The 7364-nt window shown below is 41.3% G+C and overlaps 1 protein-coding gene across 4 annotated transcripts in view; it reads right to left on the minus strand.

Annotated features, from left to right (window-relative positions):
- Positions 1-6245: 6245 nt before the first annotated feature.
- LOC143112932 (uncharacterized) overlaps positions 6246-7364 on the minus strand; it is a 23913-nt gene continuing 22794 nt past the window's right edge. For all 4 annotated transcript variants that reach the window (XM_076275384.1, XM_076275383.1, XM_076275381.1 and 1 more), the window contains one exon: positions 6246-7364. This exon is cut by the window's right edge and continues 901 nt beyond it. The gene's annotated coding sequence lies outside the window, so the exon portion shown is untranslated.

Raw genomic sequence — 7364 nt, forward strand, 5'->3', positions numbered from 1 at the left:
CGTGCTGCGTGAATCTAGCGCCAACAATGTAGGCCTACTCTCTGTTAAAAAAAATCCGGTGACCTCAGCCAATCACGATTCAGCCTGAGACTCAACATCTAGTAGGAGACGGGCTCTGATGGTACATAACTTAAATCAATATTCAATATTCAGATACCACTAACCCAGATTAATTTAAAATAGACCTTAAGACAGTTAATGCGTAGCCTAAATGCGATACATCTTAAAATAAATAAATTGTCTTCGAGTGACAAAAACTCGAGTGACATGAAATAGTAAATACTAGTTTGTATTTATTGGTGACTGGTTGAAATCACTGTAAAGTCAACGTGGAGCAGGCTAAGCAGGTGTCGCAGAATTTCCCGCGTTCTCCAATCTGCCCTTTTTACCCGCCAAATGCAATCCACCTATTTCAAAATAAAAGTCAGACTGCGGCAAGTGTAGATTGGATCAGAGGTTGGATACAATTTGTAGGCTACTGTAGTAGTCAGTTTTTAGTTAGTCTCTACAGACTGTATTCTGTGAAAAAGCTATGAGTTATTCAGAACACAAGTCCTCAGACTCAGTTGTACATGTGTAGGCAATGGCATAATCTATGAGAATTTGCAGGTCTGGGCCCCGCACATTCAATATCAGATTGGACTGATGACAGTCCTGACCCACGTGTGCAAATGAACAATATCAGGGGCGTCGTTAGAATGTCTCAACATCGGGGGCTTAGCCCAAACCAGAAATCGCGTTACCCATAAAATCAATAGATAACTCTTTGGCGCGTTCCACCTTAGTCTATGTTTATATTGCGGTTTGCCTGGCAGACATAGGTTTCTCTCGAAAACGACGTACAGTAGAGTTACATTATTAGTTAAAAAAAATAATAGTTCCAAATAAAGTTGTTGGAAAGCCTATTGACGGATTTCCTGTCTACCAACAACAAAACTAGCCTAGCAGCCTCTGGGCAGAAGACGCTCACAACGTTATAAATGTAACCTGATAGTTGGCTACTGTAACCTAGAATCAGCATTTTTGTAGGCATATCCTTGCTGTCTCAATAATAATTTTGACATGGGGGTTTGACTCTGGGGGCTCTCCCCCATCATTTTTTTTAACCGAGTAGCCTATGTGATTTCCTTTATTCTGGTGGATTTTAAGGTGGCCTAGTGCCTGGAGAAGGGCATATTTTCGTTCACATTCATTCATCCTGACTGGACAAGCGAACTTGGCTGAGCTGAGCATTCTTAATAATAGCATAACCTTACCGTGGCATTGTGCTGTCCCGTCCACTTTTTCCTTGGTCATGTTCAATATTTAATTGGCCATGTGCTTATTATAGCTTAACTTAGGCTAGCTATACCATGAATTGGAGTTTGGTATTTCTGTTATTTGGATCCAATGAGACCCAGTAGCCTAAGTGTTCAAAATAAAATATTAGGTATAGTGTTTTTTTTCTAAAACCGGCTATCGGTTTCAGTGAATATGATCAAAAAAAATCTTGCCAACTGCAGCTTTAATTCAAATGTCGGTCTGTTTATGACTCCTATGTTTGGGTGTGGCTATTTTGTTTTGATATATGATCTTCCTTGTCAAAAAAGAAAGGCATTATTAACGATAGGCACCAAAAAAAACTCCTCCTGTATATCATGCCCCACCTGTCATGTCTCTATGCCCCACTAGTGGGGCCCGCCTCACACTTTGAGAACCACTGTCTTACACTAACATCTCCATTGTTGACGTGGAATATGTCAAGCAGTGAAGTGATAACATATGCAGGCAGTACGGTGTTCATTTTAGGACATCCTCAGACTCAGGTGTCAGACTCAGAAAAACATCGGTCATCTTCAGACAAAACTGCCTCAGCGTCAGAAAAACCTCTGTCATCTTCAGACAAAACTGCCTCAGCGTCAGAAAAACCAGACTCAGGTGTCAGACTCAGAAAAACATCTGTCATTTTCAGACAAAACATGCCTCAGCTTCAGAAAAACTTCTGTCATCTTCAGACAAAACTGCCTCAGCGTAAGAGAAACCTCTGTCATCCTCAGATAAAACTGCTTCAAACCAAACTGCCTCAGAAAAACATCTCTAAGGAGTCTGGTCTCAGAAAAAACACTGTCAGAAAAAGTGGAGTCAGGTCTCAGAAAAAACGCTGTCAGAAAAAGTGAAGTCAGGTCTCAGAAAAAACGCTGTCAGAAAAAGTGGAGTCAGGTCTCAGAAAATCAGGTCTCAGAAAAGTATTAAATAAAGACAAATGTGCTATGCCATGATGTAATACCATATAATACCATTATAAAACGTTAGCAGTTGTCATTGTCATTGCACAACAATAATAGACAGACATAAAGATAGACAGGTACTTGAAATGTAATCCCCAGGGGACAATAACTGCAGCGTTGTTGAATTCATTTGATATGAGATGTTATCTTAACTTATTTAGAGTACCTGCTATTTCATGTATGATCATAATGGTATTATATGGTAGCCTAATTACATCATGACATAGCACATTTGTCTTTATGGGGGTTTGGGAATAATGATGTGATGATAATGATGCAGGTTTCTTACTGGTAGGTAGTGTACAACTGGGAAACGGTTAGCAAAAGTAAGACATAATGGTCCAGGTGTCGTTCTGGACTTTCGTGGTGGAAAAATGTTTAACCCACTTTTCCCTAGCTCATTGAATGTACCGTAATCCTACGAAAAACAAATTATTTTGCTGTATGTAGCTTACTCCGGTATGTGCCTTACAGCAGCTGCTAATGTTACTAGCGAAGTGAGGTTAGCTAAGTTACATCCATGGATTTCCTACAATGTGTATACCATTGGATCACTTACCTTTACTTATAATTTCTACATCTAACCAAGCACCAAATATAACATGCCAGTGACCAGGCTTGGAATTTCACCATTCTGGGGGCAAGGCCACTTGGCCTTCAGTTGGGCATATTTAGTGGGGGGCACAAAGGCCACATGGGCACCAAGGCCAAAGTTAACTATACAGTAGTAGGCTATAAAAATGATCAAAGTTGTATTTAGCCTATTCACTGCAGTAGACCTGCATCATTGTATGAAACATTACAAAAACATGAAACATGACATATTACATATAACTGTAAATCATCTGATCATCTAATAAAAACAGATATCTAGGCTATATATAACATTTATTTTATATTTGGCCTGCCATGAAATCATGTATTGAACAATTTAAATTTAAGCACAGCTTAAGAAACTCAAATAGCCTAGATGCATGCTTAGCATTTTGTGATCAGGCTACTTTCACAAACTCTTGGTCAGCTGTCCTCTGATTTACCAATATCTAGGCGATATTTGTAACATTTATTTTGTATTTGGCCCGTTATGAAATCATGTGGAACAATTTAAACACATTGTAAAACTTAAAGCCCAAATTTGGAGACATCAATGCATGTCGAAATTTACTGCAAATTCAAAACTGGATTACTCTGGAACGGCTAACTGTACAGGGGACTGCTTTACACCTTTATGTTCGGTAAGGTCTGCTGTTTATTCTGATATGTGGTTTGTCATGTGTTAAAAGAAGGGTTCGTAAAGTATTCCACCGAGATGAATGGGTAGGGAGATGATGGACGCAAAACCTTCAGTAGAATGTATGATTAAATTGAATTATATTATTACTTTTCTCGCGAACCGTTTAACACAGCAATTATCGGCTAACATCGTTTAAAAGCTGAGAAAAAGCTCTTGCACACTTGTGATGTCTGTGTGATGAATAGGCTACTTCGCGAGTAGTTCAACTGAGAAGAATGGGTGAATTTGGACGCACTTTCTTGCGATGTCACTTTCTCCACTGCGTAAAAGACTAAATTAATTTGCGCTGTGAATGCTAAGATTATTTTGACAGGCTGCAGGCTAAATAAAATTCGCTATTAGTAGGACACAAAGCAGAATATTGAAAGAGGGCACCAAGGCCATCGTGGCCTGTAAACCTATGCTTTTCAAAGGGGCTTCACGGCCAACGCAAGGGGCTACCACGGCCGTCGTGAAATTCCTACCCTGCCAGTGACAGAATAACGTATTAAGCATAATATTAAACTCACCGTTCTGTATCCGTCGTCTTCTTCTGTCCCCACAATAACTTTTCATTTGAGACTTTTTCGTCTGACTGTTTTTTCTGACAGCGTTTTTTCTGAGACCTGACTCCACTTTTTCTGACAGCGTTTTTTCTGAGACCTGACTCCACTTTTTCTGACAGCGTTTTTTCTGAGACCTGACTCCACTTTTTCTGACAGCGTTTTTTCTGAGACCTGATTTTCTGAGACCTGACTCCACTTTTTGTGAGGCAGTTTGGTTTGAAGCAGTTTTATCTGAGGATGACAGAGGTTTTTCTTACGCTGAGGCAGTTTTGTCTGAAGATGACAGAAGTTTTTCTGAAGCTGAGGCAGTTTTGTCTGAAAATGACAGATGTTTTTCTGAGTCTGACACCTGAGTCTGGTTTTTCTGACGCTGAGGCAGTTTTGTCTGAAGATGACAGAGGTTTTTCTGACGCTGATGCAGTTTTGTCTGAAGATGACAGAGGTTTTTCTGACGCTGAGGCTGTTTTGTCTGAAGATGACCGATGTTTTTCTGAGTCTGACACCTGAGTCTGAGGATGTCCTAAAATGAACACCGTAAGGCAGCCAATGTTCACATCACTGGAGTCAGAAAGAAGAAACCAAGACGGGCCCTGCTGGCTCTGTTAGGTATTTCTGTCCCTCCCAAACTGAGTTAAAATGGTGTACCGGTATAACTGTAGGTGAATGTGTGCGGAAATGCTGTCTTTTGTTACATTTCAAGCACTTTCACCTGTTCTGATTAAGTTCTAAGAAATAAGCACCAATAATGATCAAAAATCTTGTTTCTAGTTTTTTTTTTAACCTTTTTTTATAATGGAATTTCATAATTTTCTCACAAAAAACGAAAATGATCATATGGTCATAAATGTGATCTCACAGGGGTAGGCCTAAATGGCAAATATGAACCATAAATAATGTCTATATCATTGGTAATTGAGCTAAAGTAAACATCTGTTTATTTTTACATAAATTGTTATGGCTGTATTGATTTAAAGCCTAATTATGTGGTGGGTCCACCAGACCCGGGAACATTGGCACCTTACAAAGGTTAATCATCATAACACGGTGACATGATCAGCCGTGTTAACTTGCTACAATCATAATGAAATCATCTGACGTCTCCTCATCCTATAAGTCAAGTCAATTTCAGCATACGCTGTCAGCTGGCTCGTGGTGCGATCGGTGCTGGTTAGCAATCAAGCAGTTTAATTTAGTAGCAGGTCTGATACCCACGAGGAGTTAAAGGGAGACATGTGAAAGCAGGACATTATTCAGAGAGCAACCTTTCAGTGTGTGTGTAGGGGAAGGCTGTATTTCAGTCTGTGTGTGTGTGTGAGAGGAGTATGTGGGTGTATATTGTATATTGACTGGAGTGTCAGTGAAAACAGTTTGGGTATATGGGTTACTGAGCACCTTGACAGCCCCACACACACACACACACAAACACCTTAGACAAAGGGAAAGAGAGTGATAATGCTGAAGATTGACAGAAGACAGAATCCATCTGAAGCTCTGCTGCCCCCTGCTGGCCAACCCAAAACATGGCAGGTGTAAGAGACGGTCAACAGAACTCCTCTACCACACCTGGCCTTAACCCTCAAGGTGCCTCAGACAAAACACACACACACAAACACATATGTGCCCCATCAATAAGACACACACACAAAACACAAAGTACTACACTGCACACACACAGCACAACGCACTACACTGGATAGGCTGAACAATTTCTACACATAATCAGACATTTGGCCAGCGACACATGTAACTATGACGACATGCTTAGTTATACCACACAAAAGACCAGCCACCTGGTCCCCTCATCACAGACTTCTCTCTCTCACACACACACAATCACAGGACCAGAGTGTGGGCTATGCCAGGCCACCCCTCACACACAGACTTGTAGACATGCTTTCTTCTCACACCTGCAGCTGAGCTCATTTACACACACACACTCATCTCTGTACACATTTATGTCTAGGCTCTCTCTCTCATTTGTCTACTTTACTCTCTCTCACAAACACACACTTCTCCACACACACACACACACACACACACACACAAAGATCATTAGAAAAGATACGTGCCATTGGAACATGTGCATGACAACACAAATGACAAGAGGCCAACACATTAGAAATGGGTGAAAAAAGTGAATAGCGTTGTCTGTAGTTTTAATAATCTGTGTTGAGGAACACAAGAGCTGCAGACCAACTCAAGGAAGCCGAAGCAGACAAATTGACGGTCTGGGCAGGAATGAAAGCATAACAAAAACAAAAAACAAACAAATAAGAACAACTAACTTTGACCGTTACTGTATATCTGTTCTCTACAAATGTTCATGTAATCCAGAGACTCCCGTCTCGTCTGTACAGATGAAGCCCCAAGACTGGAGGAGGCGGGGCTAAAGAGGGGTTACTGAGGGGCGGGGTTTGTCGCTGTCCCACCGCAGAGGTCAAACCACACTGTATTCCAGGAGGACGTCCATCTGTAGACGGGCCACACACTCTTTTGTCTCGTCCCCATGGTCCGCCTGAGCACTCCGCTTCATTCTGAGCAGCAAGTCTCAGGATTCTGACCAACATCACTTAGCTAATGTCACACACACACACACACACACACACACACACACCAGACCATGTTCCTCCTGACTTAGCTAGTGTCCATTTAAAAACACACACACAGAGTTATTCCTAACTCAACATCAGTTACCTAGCGTCTGATTAAAAACACACACACACACGTTTCCAAGCGCAGGTTAAAAAACACATCATGTTCTCTGCCAGTTTTTCTGCCATCTCAAAACTGCGCATTAGGCCTCTACTGTATTTGTGTACAAGGCAAAACTAATAAACAACAACAAAACGTGAATTTTTCTTAAAAAACTCAAATTTCTCTCTTTTTTTTAAGCAAATCAGCTCATTAGCTCAGTTTTTTGTTTTGTTTTATTCTGAGCTTTATTCTAGCAGCACCCCCCTACACACACGCAGGCACACACATATGGAATGTTCAAGCATGTGACACTGAAGACATTCACACACACACACACAGTGGAATGATGGGGCTGGAGGGAAGGTTCTGCTACACTTGGCACAACTGTGGCAAAACCGTGTGTGTGTGTGCGTGTGTGTGTCTGTATGATGATCTGTAGAGCTGTAGAGTTCTGCTGTTCAGAAGTGAATGGGCAGAGCAGGTGAGCAGGTGAGCAGGTGTGCAGGTGTGGACGCACTACATAAACAAACACTCACTGCACCTGACCACTGTGTGTCTGCGCAC

The sequence above is a fragment of the Alosa pseudoharengus genome, unplaced genomic scaffold (assembly GCF_046254945.1).
Source record: "Alosa pseudoharengus isolate Yale_2024_CS ecotype anadromous, Long Island Sound unplaced genomic scaffold, YU_APseudo_1.1 YU_APseudo_1.1_scf_8, whole genome shotgun sequence".
Classification (NCBI taxonomy): Eukaryota; Metazoa; Chordata; class Actinopteri; order Clupeiformes; family Clupeidae; genus Alosa; species Alosa pseudoharengus.